The sequence below is a fragment of the Anomaloglossus baeobatrachus genome, chromosome 2 (genome assembly GCF_048569485.1).
Source record: "Anomaloglossus baeobatrachus isolate aAnoBae1 chromosome 2, aAnoBae1.hap1, whole genome shotgun sequence".
NCBI classification, from domain to species: domain Eukaryota; kingdom Metazoa; phylum Chordata; class Amphibia; order Anura; family Aromobatidae; genus Anomaloglossus; species Anomaloglossus baeobatrachus.
The window spans coordinates 349,153,486-349,167,083 of record NC_134354.1 but is presented as its reverse complement, the minus strand read 5'-3'; positions in this window follow the sequence as shown (position 1 = coordinate 349,167,083).

Below are 13,598 nucleotides of genomic sequence, written 5' to 3'. Positions count from 1 at the left end.
AATGGAGAAATCTGTAATTTTTATCACAGGTACCCTTCAACTGTGACAGACAGAATAAAAAATCCAGAAAATCACATTGTATGATTTTTAAATAACAACTAATTTTCATTTTATTGCATGAAATAAGTATTTGACACAATAGAAAAACTGAACTTAATATTTGGTACAGAAACCTTTGTTTGCAATTACAGAGGTCAGACATTTCCTGTAGTTCTTCACCAAGTTTGCACACACTGTTGTAGGGAGTTTGGCCCCCTCCTCCATACAGATCTTCTCCAGAAATTTCAGGTTTCAGGGCTGTCTCTGGGCAACATTGAATTTCAGCTCCCTTCAAAAATGTTCTATTGGGTTCAGGTCTGAAGACTGGCCAGGCCACTCCAGGACCTTGAAATGCTTCTTACAGAGCAACTCTTTAGTTGTTCTGGCTGTGTGTTTCGTGTCATTGTCATGCTGGAAGACCCAGCCAGCCACGACCCATCTTCAATGTTCTTACTGAGTCAAGGAGGTTGTTGGCAAAAATCTTGCGATCCGTGACCCCATCCATACTCTCTTTAATAGTTGAAGTCGTCATGTCCCCTTTGCAGAAAAGCACCCTCCAAAGTATGACGTTTTCACCCCCATGCTTCACGGGTGGGATGGTGTTCTTGAGGTTGTACTCATCCTTCTTCTCCCTCCAAACTTGGTGAGTGGAGTTAATACAAAAAAAGTTCTATTTTGGTCTAATGTGACCAAATACCTCCTCTGGCTGATCAAGATGGTCATGGGGTGGACTTCAAATGGGCCTGGACATGTGCTGGCATGAGTAAGGGTACCATGCGTGCCCTGTAGGATTTTAACCCATTACGGTGTTGTGTGTTACTAACTGTAATCTGTGAGACTGTGGTCCCAGCTCTCTTCAGGTCATTGATCAGGTCCTCCTGTGTAGTTCTGGGCTGATTACTGACCTTTCTCAGAATCATTCTTACCCCACGAGGTAAGATCTTGCATGGATCCCCAAAGTGAGTAAGATTGACAGTCAACTTGTATTTCTATATGAAGTTGTGTCTCTATTGTGTTTCGATATAGAGCAATGGTGATCCGACCATGATTTGACCATGATGGTTAGATCGCCATTGCTCCATATTGCCGCAGATGTTGGCAAGGAGGCAGGTGGACTACTATGATTCTTATGCCACCTACCTCAGGAACTATCCATGAATGGATCGTGGATGCCACGTTACCTTGTGAATGCTTTCTGATGAACCTGATGACAAGGAGGGAAACGCATTCAGGCGAAAAAAAATGGAGTGGCATTGTAATGACTAATATTTACTTACATGGACTGTATATGCTTGAACAATTTTTATTGTTTTTGACACCAGTATGAGTTTTTTGAATAATGTTGATTCCTTGACGCCACCCCCTCCGTGTTCTTTTAGTTTGTATTTATACTCTAAGCTCTGCCTTATCTATTATTGACGCCCTGTTTGGGTATACTTTAGCTCCTATACTCCTTAGAATCTGAGTGGATAGGGTGAGTCAGGGTAACCCGTCATTGATTCGGGGCACCATTAATCATTTAGGGTCTTTTTGCACTCTGTTGGTGGGTAGGGGTAAACTTTGAGTGAAGTCAAGGAGGGTTAGGGGGTTATCTATTTCTATAATTCTATAGCCCCTTCCCCAGTGTCATATATACTTCTTGCTTACCTAATTTGTGCACTAATTTGACTGTATTCCATGTTCAAGTTATTTGTGAATTGATGTGTGGTCCATAATCTACCTAGTAACTAATAAAGATTGGTTTTTATCATACAAAATTGGGATTTTTACCTAAAACATTTTGGTGATTTTGGATCCCGGTGATCTATTTGGAACAGTTTTCTGCATTATAAGAGATGATCTGCAAATATTTGCAGAAAATAATATAATAGCTGACAACCAGCATTAATTCATGAAAGACAAGTCTATGTGGAGGGAAGTTCAATTCCAAATGTTTTGACACGGCTAATGTGATACACTGACGAGCTTGACTTTCAAGCTACATATCTCACCATCCACTATAGCTTCGAACGTGAAAGCATATGATTAGCCTCATAACGACGGCCGTACGACTTAAAGCGTCGGAAAAACAGGGTACTTATTCTGTTCCGACGCTTTAAAGCGTCAGGCCGAAAAAACACTGTAGCGCCCCCCCAGCGACGGAAAATCTCGGGGGTTTCAGCTACCAGGGGTAGCTGAAACCCCCCAGATTAGGAATCGGGGTGTTTTTTTTGGACCCCGATAATGTGATCACCGGTATACACCGTATACCGCCAATCACATTGAAAAAAAAGAAATGGAAAGTAAAATTTATTTCTTTTTCATCTGACGTGATCAAACATGTCAGATGAGAAAGAAATATAAGCCTCTAGTGCCCCCCAAGGCCCCGGTACCGGAAATATCCCCCCACCAACCCCCCCTTCATCAGAACATTAAAAATGGCGTCGCAGCAAACGGAAAACTGCCGCCGCCGGCTCTGCATTCATTTCACTCCGATCTGAAATGATCAAACATTTCAGATCGGAGGGAAATGTCCTCCCTCTGAGCCCTCCTCCAGTACACCAGAGCCCTCTGGTCCCCCGGAGCCCCCTCCGGTTCTCCAGAGCAATTCCCACTCCCCTTCGGAGCATGCATGATGGCAACGCACACAGTAGCGCGTGGCCTCATTCATCCTCCTTCTCTCATTTCTGTCGCATGTGACATGTCACATGTGACAAAAAAGTCGTCCCCAGATCCTGCCAGGTCTCCCGCCGTCACCCCCCGTCACCCTCCCGGACTTCCCCAGTACCTGGCTGCTGCTCTGGTCCCCGCAATCACTCAGCCTCCCTCTGAAAAGCTGGAGGCGCATGCGCAGACAGCGGCTGTCAGCTGGCGCCTTGCAAGAAGGGACGCTGAGCTCACTACCGCTGAAACTGCTGTACTGTGGACCGGGGGAGTGTGAGTGCAGTAATCTGCAGCCACACTCCTCACATGGAGGGCCTGCTTTTCCAGAAAATGGGGGATACATTCTCTCAGTGTGCCCCTCATATTCTGGAATGAGGTTACTGCAGGTCACTCTGCCCTAGGTTGGACCGGGGCAGTGTGAGTGCAGTATTCTCAGATTACTGCACCCACACTGCTCAAATGAAGAGCTTGCTCTTCCAGAAAATGGGGGATACGTTCCCTGAGCGTGCCCCCGATATTCTAGAAGGTCCAGAGTCATTGTGGGACCTCCAAAATGGATTACGGTGGACCGAATTTTTTTTAATTTTCAATTAATTGGTGAAAGAGGGAACGTCTTGGGGAGTGTTTTTTCAAATAAATTTTGTTGTCGTCTTTATTTTTTTTCTATTAGTGACTGGGTTGGTGATGTCGGGTATCTGTTTAGATGCCGTGACATCTCTAACCTCTGGGCTTGATGCCAGGTGACATTACACATCTAGCATCAACCCCATTTATTACCCCGTTTGCCTCCGCACCAAGGCACAGGATGAGCTGGGGCGAAGCGCCAGGATTGGCGCATCTAATGGATGCGCCACTTCTGGGGTGGCTGCGGCCTGCTATTATTAGGTTGGCAAAGGCCAAATAACTATGGCCCTTCCCACCCTGATAATACCAGGCCACAGCTGTCTGCTTTACCTTGGCTGGTAATCCAATTTGAGGGGGACCCCACATTTTTTTTTTAAATTATTTATAAATAATTATAAAAAACAGCTTAGGGTGACCTCCAAGTTGGATCACCAACCAAGGTGAAGCTGCCAGCTGTGGTCTATAGGCTGCAACCGTTTGCTTTACCCTAGCTGGCTATCAAAAATGGGTGGGACCGCACGTCGTTTTTTTTAATTATTTATTTATATTTGGGTTAAATACACGGCTAAACACAATGAAAGTCACTAACGGGCACCAGTTTAGAATATGTAGGGGGTAGGACATTATATATGTGTTAGACATCTATCCATCCATCCGTCCTAGCTTTTTAGGCTGTGTGCCCACAATCAGGATTTGCAGCATTTTGGATGCAGAGTGTTTTCACTGCATCCATAACGCTGCGTTGTGCAGTACAAGCACAGTGGAAGGATTTTTAGAAATCTCTGCACACGTCACTTCTTTTCTCTGCAGCATAAACTGACCTGCGGCGCGGCTTCCTAAGCAGCAGCATGTCAATTGATGCTGCGGAGAATAAAGTGTTCTTCGGAGGGAGAATAAAGTCTGCAGCGGTCTGAACCCGGAGTGTATACACAGGTAGCTGCGTTCTCCCGTGGACAACACAAACATCTCTGCAGGAGAGCTGGCACTGCATCCTAGACACAGTGTCGCCAGATTGTTGGCACATAGACTAAAAGTGAGAAATTTGGCGCAACAGCAGCATTTTTGTGAAGTACCTGTAGATTCAAAATTCTCACTATACCCCTGAATAAAGTGCTTGAAGGGTCTAGTTTCCAAAATGGGGTCACTTGTGGGGGTTTCTGCTGTATAGGTGACCTAGGGGCCCTGCAAATGCGACATAGTGTCCACAATTTGTTTCAACTTTTACAAAATTCAAATCATGCTCCTTCCGTTCCGATCCCTACTGTTTGTCCAAACAGAGCTTTTTTCGCCACATATGGGGTATCACTGCGCTCATAAGAAATTGGATAACAAATTGTGTGCTCCATTTTTTGGTATTTCCTCTTGAAAAAGGGAGGAATTTGGTGCTAAAGCAACATTTTTCTGAAAAAAATTAAAATTTTCAATATGACTACCTAAGGTTATGAAATTCTATGAAGTATCTGTTGGTTCAAATGTACACTATACCCCTAGATAAAATCCTTGAGGGGTCTAGTTTCCAGAATGGGGTCACTTGTGGGGGAGCTTCACTGTTTAGGCACCTCAGGGGGTCCCCAAATGCAACATGGCGTTCGCTAAGGAGTCCTGCTAATTTTGCAGTCAAATGGTGCTCCTTTCCTTCCGAGCCTTGCCGTGCACCCAAACAGTTGATTTCCACCACATATGATGTATCAGCAAACTCAGGAGAAATTGCACAATACATTTTATGGTGCATTTTTTCCTGTTACCTTTGGGGAAAAAAAAGCTACCTGGTTGAAGTAACAACTTTGTGGTAAAAAAAATTTTTTTTTTATTTTCACAGCTTAACATAAAATTCTGTGAAGCACCTGGGGGTTCAGGGTACTTACCAAACATCTAGATAAATTCCTTGAGGGGTCTATTTTCCAAAATGTGGCCACATGTTGGGGAGATTCACTGTATAGGCTCTGCAAATGCAACATGCATGCATAGGGGCTCTCCAAATGCAACATGGTGTCCGCTATTGATTCCAGCCAATTTTGCAGTCAAATGGCACTCCTTCCCTTCTGAGCCCTGCCGTGTGCCCAAACAGTTGATTTCCACCACATATAAAGTATCGCCAAACAGAAAAAAAGCTACCTGGTTGAAGTAACAATTTTGTGGTAAAATTTTATTTTTTTATTTTCATGGCTCAACGTTATAAAATTCTGTAAAGCACCTGGGGGTTCAGGGTACTCACCAAACATCTAGATAAATTCCTTGAGGGGCCTAGTTTCCAAAATGGAGTCACTTGTGGGGGGTTTCTGCTGTTTACGTACCTTAGTTGCCCTACAAATGCGACATAGTGCCCGCAATCTTTTTCAGCCAAATTTCCTTTACAAAATTCAAATATTGCTCCTTCCGTTCCAAGTCCTCCCATTTGTCCAAACAAAGGTTTCTGACCACATGTAAAGTATCATCTCATAAGAAAATGGGTAACAAATGTTAAGGACCAATTTTTGGAATTACCAATTCTTATTATTAAGTGAGAAAATTGATGCTAAAGCAATTTTTGAGAAAAAAATGAAAATTTTCAATATGACAACGTAACGTTATCAAAATCTGTGAAGTACCTGTGGGTCAAAAATGCTGACTATACCCCTAGATAGAAGCCTTGAGAGGTCCAGTTTCCAAAATGGCATCACTTGTTGGGAGTTTCTGCTGTTTAGGTACCTTAGCGGACCAGTAAATGCAACATGGTGTCCACAATCTATTTCAGCCAAATTTGCTTTTCAAGGTTTCTTACCACATGTGGGGTATCGTCGCATTCATAAGAAAGTAGGTAACAAGTTTTGGGGTCCATTTTGTTGTGTTATTTCTTCTAAAAATGAATAAATTTGGGGTAGAGCAACATTTTTAGGTAAAATTTTATTTTTTGCTTTTTTTAATTCCACATTGCTTTAGTTCCTGTGAAGCATCTGAAGGGTTAATAAACTTCTTGGATGTGGTTTTGAGTACTTTGGGGGGTGCAGTTTTCAGAATGGTGTCACTTTTGGGTGTTTTCTGTCACCTAGGCCTCTCAAAGGACCAGGTCTGAGCCATCTGTATCCCAGATCTTTCCTCCAATCTTCCTCTCCTGAGGATGGTGGTGTAGGGTAGGCCCCATAAATAGGCGTACCTGCTTCTTTGTGTTGGAAAGCAGGCCCCATAAACAGGCGTGCCCTCTTGGTGGTGCAGAGCCATGCCCCTCAACAGGCAGACTCTGGGGTTGGTACCTCTGGGGTAACTTTTTACACTGCGAGAGTTTGTGGCTATAGCCAATTCATAGCCTATGGTCCATATATAAAGTGCACATAATCAGGTGCTTAAGAATATTAAGAAACTTCGCGCAAAAGTTCTTTCGGGCACATTCTTGAATGTTACTTAACTTTCATAAAAAAAAATCATTTTTAAACTATGCTTTTTAAACATTTCAAACTAAACAGATTTTCGCCTCTCAAGACCAGTGCTTGGCACTTCAGTGCACTGATACTTGGAGTTTGGGTTTTGGGCGTCCCCTGCTGGTGATGGTAATGGGGACCTGGTCGAAGCGGTGGGGTTAGAACCTGGTCTTACCAAGGTTTCCCTTGGACACTGTACTACGTGCAAGGCAAACCAGCCTCTCTCTCCCATATGCCTTGGGAATTCTACCACATCCCCCGCATATAAATCCCGACCAGGGTGACCTCTTTGCAGATGTGACTGCACGTACCGCCGGGACACAAATATTCCCTCTTTTACTCCAGCCTCTACTATAAAGCCCCACCCCGTACGGCAGTTAAATTCCTCCACTACTCCACGGTGGAGGGGACCTCTAGCCTGGTGTCTGGCTCGCCGCAGGGACTGCATCTCTTGCAGGTCTCGGGCCTCTAACTCATAACTTTCTGGGATGGGCTTTACAAGGGGGTGTGGGTGTCTGGCTCTCACCCGTCGTCTTCCTCTGTGGGCTGGCCTCTGTAGCGACTCCACCTGGTCATCAGCCGGACACGAAGTGATATAGGTGCTGGGACTTGCTGCAACCTGTTCTTCCTGTTGATGGGGAGACAGCAGCGCGGCCTCATGGCCTCCCTCTCTCTCAAAGGGTGCTGTGACCTGCTCCGGGTGGTTGGAGAACCGCAGTGATGGCGGCTGGACCTCTTCTCCCTCCCTGGCAGAGGGTGCTGCGACCTCTTCCGGTCATTGGGGGAACAGCAGCGTAGCCTCATGGCCTCCCTCCCTTTCAGAGGGTGCTGCGACCTCCTCCGGTCGGTTGAGTGGCAGCTTGTTGATCAGATACCTATCAACCAGGTGTGCTGGGAGCAGAGCATCCAGTTCTCTCTTTAGCTGAGCAAGTACTATGTCCGCTTCAGGTTGGGGCGCAGGTGCTGGATCCCCAGTCAGCGACTGGGGCTCTGTGACCGCCTCTGGTCTGGGGTCAGGAACCGGATCCCCAGTCAGCGACTGGACCATGGGGACCATCTCTGGTCTGGGGGTAGGAACTGGACCCCCAGTCAGCGACTGGGGTTCTGTGACCGCCTCTGGTCTGGGGACAGGAACCGGATGCCCAGTCAGCGACTGGACCACGGGGACCATCTCTGGTCTGGGGGTAGGAACTGGACTCCCAGTCAGCGACTGGGGTTCTGTGACCGCCTCTGGTCTGGGGGCAGGAACCGGATGCCCAGTCAGCGACTGGGGCGCTGGGACCATCTCTGGTCTGGGAGTAGGAGCTGGATCCCCAGTCAGCGACTGGGGCACTGTGACCATCTCAGGTCTGGAAACCGGGACAGGAGGCGTTGCGGCCTGGTCTGGTCTGGCCGCGGGCGTCGCATCGGGTGTCACATCGGTGGTCGCACCGGACTTCGCAACGGACGTCGCAACGGACGTCGCAACGGATGTTGCACCTGCTTTTGATGATAATGCCGGTGGAATCAGCATACCAGGTGGAACAGGGCTAGTTTTGGACTCACCCGGGGACGTACTGGCGACATCCAATAGCAGGGTCGCTGTTGCTAATGGTGGCTCGGGTTGAGCAGGGGCGGCACCTCCAGGCGGACCTCTTTGCACAGACAACCGCAGGTTTCTAATTGCCATTATCATTCTCTTCCTCCAAGCGGCTACCTTTCGTCTCCGCTGCTCCTCCATACAGTCAGGGAGTCTCTCCACCTCCACTTACAACTCCTCTGCAGTCATGGGCCTTGTCCAACCCTGCTCCCTTTTGTCACCTTCTGCTGACGCCATCTTGTCTCTACCGTTGCTCATCAGGTTCTGGTCAGGCTTTGATCTTAGTTTTGTTTTTGGTTCTCCTCCCACAGGACTGGGACGTCCCTACAGTCCGGGGACAGATCCGCCCCCATCTTCTCCCTTCACTGTGTCAGAGGGCTCTCTCCATCCTGGGACTGTCGCTCCTCTCCATGGGCGGTTTCTTCTCCTGCGCGAGCTGCAGCTTCTTGATGACGCACTTTCAGCGGTGGCTAAAATGGCGGCAGTTTAAATTTTTCAGTCAGACCGCCAAGGCACACGGTCACCTGTCTAAACAGGTCTAGTCCATGATCCTGTTCGTGACGCCAGATGTAAAGCCCGGTCGTCCCAGGGACATTTATCCAACTTCAGGGACGCCACAGGGTCTTCTTTAGTATATGGCAAGGCAACAGGTATGTAGTTTTTGTTTGTATGTGTACAACCCACCCCTCACGGTTTGCGGTCAGGGATATGGGTGACCGCCACTGCAGGTTTAATGAGCGTCTGGGGCTGATGGAGTCTGCAGTCGGATGGTGTGGCCTACCGTGAGTGAGGCTGGCCCCAGGGGCTCGGGTGTGTAGAACAACAGGTCCCAGAATAACTCAGTCTCAGTCCAAAATGTCTTTCAACTGCTCTTTACTCACTTTTGTTGTTTCTGTGAGGTAACCCGGTCGATGTTGAGATAAACCATGTGAGAACCAGGAGCTCCTTCAGGCTGGTCTGAGGGTAACCATTAACTTGCTTTCCTTGCACTCCTTTTTTCGGATAACCCCTGACGTGAAGTACCGTGGGGTCTATCCAGGGATGTCGCTACTGCCTTTTCTCCCCTTTTTGGCCCATTTGCCGGCAGCGTGGACCAAGTGAGATGGCTTCAGGCTCGATCCCATTATGGGCCCACTCGTTGCTGCTGAGGCTCGGACTCTAGATGGTTGGTGAGGGACTTGTAGTTCCCCTCACTGGCAGGTTTAGCAGATCAATAAATGGACGTCTACTCAAGGGACCTGTACCCCGTGCGTGCCTAATCACCAGCAGTCCCCGTACTCGACTGACTCTCTTCCTCTGTCTTTCTGACTTACTGACTGGTAACCGTTCTCCCCCGCTAACAGCTACTCCACGTGCAGGGTCTGACTAGTGTGAGTGCGCGTCTGCGTCTCCTAGCAACCGCCGTTCACCACTACCAGACTGGCTCGCTCCACTTCTTCCTTTTCAGCCTCTGCAACTTTAACTCCCAGCCCCTCCACTACACCCCTTGATGAGATGTGGAGGCAAGCCCCCTCTTGAGTCTACCCAAGGGTCCCCTCTCAAGGTGTGGGAGACCTGGTTGCTATGTGTCTGTGCGTACACACCCTATTCCAGCCTTTAGGATTACCTGGAAGTACTGCCCCAGCATGGGTGCAGTACTCAGTGGTGCCTGACCAGGTCATGGGCGCCACATTTACTACAAATTACAACCTGTTCTCACATTCCCTATTAACTCAGTGTGTTATTAGGTTGATTCCCAAGCAAAAGGTCACTGGTTCAAACAAAGTAGCAGCCATGAAGTAGATTTCCCAAGAAAAGAGAAACTGCATCATCCAGTGATCTCTGTGCATCATGTGAGAACCACAGTTGGAAAACCAAGAAATGAAGTCCATCTATCCGATCAGAAGCCAAGAGGCAAAATATTGGAGTCAACAAGTTGGCTTATTGCAAGGTCTATCAGGTCTGGTGTGACAAACACAGCAGTGGAGGTGGCTCATATTATTCATAATAGTGAGACCACGCAACGCAGGATAAACATGTCTGGAATGGTGGTCCAAAAAAGGCTGAAGATGCCTCGACTTCAATATCGTCATTAGAAGCCATTAGTATTATCAAGTTTGCAAAATAGTACGAAAAGTGTACAGTAGAAGATTGGAAATGGATGATTTGGAGCGATGAGACGAAAGTCAATAGACTAGGCTCTAATGGGTTAAAACGGGTCTGGAAGAATAAAGGGAAACAAGGCCTAACGGATTGAGAAATTGAAAGTCAAAAGTTCAAAACATTATTAGCTTTTTGTTTGTCAGTGTATATCTGAACTTTTCAAACTCATTTTATACTGTGCCACACAACAGTCTGGCGCTGAAGCAGACGCAGGGACTAGGGGACATTATACGTACATGGGTAAGGGACAGAAAATAAAGAGTTGTAAATGGAACATTCTCTAAATGAGCTAAAGTCAGCAGTGGGGTACCTCAAAGATCAGTATTTTATTCTTTATTAATGATCTTGTAGATGAGACTGAGTGTAAAGTGTAAAGGGGCATTTATAATGCAAGATAATCATGAATGAGCATTGGTAAAAATGCTCGTTTCACTTGCCGTATACAGTGTGTTCACCCATATCCTGTCCACCACCATTAACTTGAGAACGGCGGCAGCTATAGGCATAGAAGTGTTGTCTAGGTATAGTAAAGTAGCAATGCGCTACGCAATGAAACCACCTATAGCACCACTTGGTGGAAAACAACGGAGTTAGCATTTTTATCTGGAAAACGGAACAAGATGGAGAAATAAAGTAAATTACAAAGTTGTAGGGCATCATCAATTCAATACGAATCGACACCTTGCATACAGAAATTCTATGATTAGAACGTGTAAAACTCACAAGGCTGTGAACGTGAAGTGATACCTCATGGAGACCTTCCTACAAGTCATTGAGTATGGTGGCTGCGTGGAGTTGCCTCCACGCTCACCTGACCTGACCCCATTGGACTTCTTTCTGTGAGGTCATATCAAACAGCAGGTGTATGCGACCCCTCCACCAACATTTCAGGACCTACGACAACGAATTACAGATGCTTGTGAAATGTGTCACCTACCATATTGCACAATGTGCAGCAAGATACAGTATGCTGTCCAGAGTCCAGATATGCATTGCAGCTGATGGTGGCCACTTTGAGCATCAAAGTTAAATGAGCGCCATATGTGTGACCAGCATTCAATGTTTTGGGGGGAGGTCATGGGTTTCATATCATAGCATTTCTGTATGGAAGGTGTCGATTCGTATTGAATTGATGATGTCCTACAATTTTTTAATTCATTTTTTTTCTCTATCTCGTTCTGTTTTTGAAATAAAAATGCTAACTCTGTTGTTTTAGGTGGCGCTATAGGTGGTTTCATTGCGTAGCGCATGGCTACTTTACTATACCTAGATACCACTTCTATGCCTATAGCTGCCGCCGTTCTCAAGTTAATGGCGGTGGACAGGATATGGGTGGACACACTGTATGTAGACTGCTGATCACCGATGAAACACTCATTCATCTGAAATGATCTTTGATGCAGCATAAAAAAAATCATCCACTTCGGAAAGCTATGTGAACCGAATGATCTAGTATGAATCACTCAGGGTGCATTGCTTGCTTCGGTCTGCCTGTGTAAACCGGCATTCAAATGACCGCTGATCAGTAAAAGTATACTGATTGGCAGTAGTATCATGTCTCCGATAGGATCTGTACAGACAGACTGACCTAAGCCTTTTCAGGTGGTACCAAACTTTGTAGGATAACAAAAATTGATCTAGAATATACAACATTAGAGAATGATCTGGATAATATGTTTGCATAGGCAAACACATGGCTGATGAGGTTTAAAGTTGATAAATGTAAAGTAATACACTTAAGGGTACTTTACATGCTGCGATCTCGCTAGTGAGATCGCTAGCGAGCATACCCGCCCCATCGGTTGTGCGTCACGGGCACATTGCTGCCCGTGGCGCACAACATCGCTTGGAACAGTCACACATACTTACCTGTGACCGGCAAACCGCCCCCTTTCTAAGGGGGCGGTTCGTTCGGTGTCATAGAAGCGGAGGGGCGGAGATGAGTGGGACTTAACATCCCGCCCACCTCCTTCCTTCCTCATTGCCAGCGGCCGCAGGTAAGGAGATGTTCCTCATTCCTGCGGTGTCACACATAGCGATGTGTGCTGCCATGGGAACGAGGAACAACCTCGTTACTGCACATACAACGATTTTTGGTAAATAAATGACCTCTCCAAAACCAACAATTTTTACCTCTTTTGCGATCGTTGCAGGTCGCTCATACATGTCACACGCTGTGATGTCGCTAACGATGCCGGATGTGCGCCACAAACACCGTGACCCTGACGATATATCGTTAGCGATGTCGCAGCGTGTAAATGGCCCTTTAGGCTGGAGTAATCCTACTGCTTAAATGAAAATATACTTGGGACTCCGGAACAGAAGAAGGACTTGGATATTCTAGTTAGTTACTAGTTATTCTTATTAACTAGTATAACTGGAGGAGAATTGTGGAACATGAGTGTACCGCCCTGAGAGGGGCCCGGCCGCTCTCCGCTGCTCGGGCCGAGCCACTCGAGGTCCAGGCTCGGGTTGTCGGTTTCACGAGTGCCTACGGACCGGAGGCCACGTCGCTCTGTTAAAGGGGAGGCAGTGGGGTGGTAGTGGTGTGGGATGAGGTGCGCAGCTGGGTGCCGCGTTGTCGTCGCACAGGTCGTGACGCCACCCACGGCTCATGGTGACGGGATGCACCACCGCTGTGGCTGGAGTGAAGGGGGGGGCTTGTCCGGGATCGGTGTTTGTGGCCACAGCCTAGATGTTAGCCCCTCCGTGGGTAGGGGTGGTGTGTCCCGGGTCCCCGGTGGGGACTGTCGACGGTGTGGTTGTCGGGGTGCAGGGTGCCGTGCTGCGGTGAAGTGTCGTGCCCGGATGGCACTGGTGTACTCAAAATTAATTCACACTCAGAGTCACTGGTAAACCAAAGTTCGGGTCTGGTCGGGTCCCGCAGCCGGCTGCTTGTGTCCCTTGTGAGGCTGATGGTGGCCCCTTTCCCTTGCACCTCTTGTTTGACTGTTGGCTCCCCTGCCTGGACAGTGGTAGCCCGCTTCGCGGCGTTGAGCTGCCGGAGGAGCACTCGGTTGCCCGCAGGCGCTGGCCCGTCGGATGTTTGGCCCTTGACGGTGGCTCTCACCCGGTATCGGTGGGCTTTTGCCTTCTTTCGGGACTTTGGGTGAGGACAAACCCGTGAGGTCCAGACTGCAATCAGTTAATTTGCCTATACTCAGTGGCTTCAAAGC